Source organism: Berghia stephanieae, chromosome 1, assembly GCF_034508935.2.
Source record: "Berghia stephanieae isolate SIO BIC M18660-M18661 chromosome 1, UCSD_Bste_1.3, whole genome shotgun sequence".
Lineage (NCBI taxonomy): Eukaryota > Metazoa > Mollusca > Gastropoda > Nudibranchia > Aeolidiidae > Berghia > Berghia stephanieae.
This window is the reverse complement of record NC_088360.1, coordinates 80,911,793-80,912,378: the sequence shown is the minus strand read 5'-3', so window position 1 is coordinate 80,912,378 and position 586 is coordinate 80,911,793. Positions and strand designations below refer to the sequence as shown.

The 586-nt window shown below is 36.0% G+C and overlaps 1 protein-coding gene across 1 annotated transcript in view; it reads right to left on the bottom strand.

Moving 5' to 3' along the window:
• Window positions 1-586, bottom strand: part of LOC144958671 (angiotensin-converting enzyme-like) — an 80,055-nt gene extending 79,469 nt beyond the window's left edge. The window contains exon 1 of the mRNA XM_078890797.1: window positions 430-586. The gene's annotated coding sequence lies outside the window, so the exon portion shown is untranslated. The remainder of the gene's footprint in view (window positions 1-429) is intronic.

Below are 586 nucleotides of genomic sequence, written 5' to 3'. Positions count from 1 at the left end.
CAGAGTGATGTCATCTTGTTTTCAAAGTCTAAATATATGATGATAGTCAATACAGATCAGCCTCCTCGCTCTTTTGCGTCCTATAATTCTTAGAGCTTCCCTATACGCCCTACTACTAAAATAATAATGCCACCGTTTCATTCGATATGTAACCTATTCGTTATTTGTCCCCTGAAGGAGTTGGCATAATATCATATACACGCTTCTAAGATTTATAAATCATTAAAGAAAAGGGTGTGACGTCACGACTATTCATCCCTATTGGTCAAAACAATACTGATTCTAGAAGTATGTAGGAGATATGACACGTCAGATTCGAATAGGACATATGTATTCTGCATGAAATCTAGGAAAAACGGCCCTGGGAAAAATAGTATAGTAGCAACAATTATAAAATCAACATTATTTCATCTACAGGTGTCTACTTACCGATCAATAGAACACTTCACACACGGAATAAAATTAATTGCTTGATGTCAGTTTTGAAGGAAAAGCACAAAGTAATTTTTCACTGATTGAGAATCGACCACACTCGGCAAGAAGAAAACGAAAAATGATGTGTGGCAAGGATTGTACTGTTGTGATC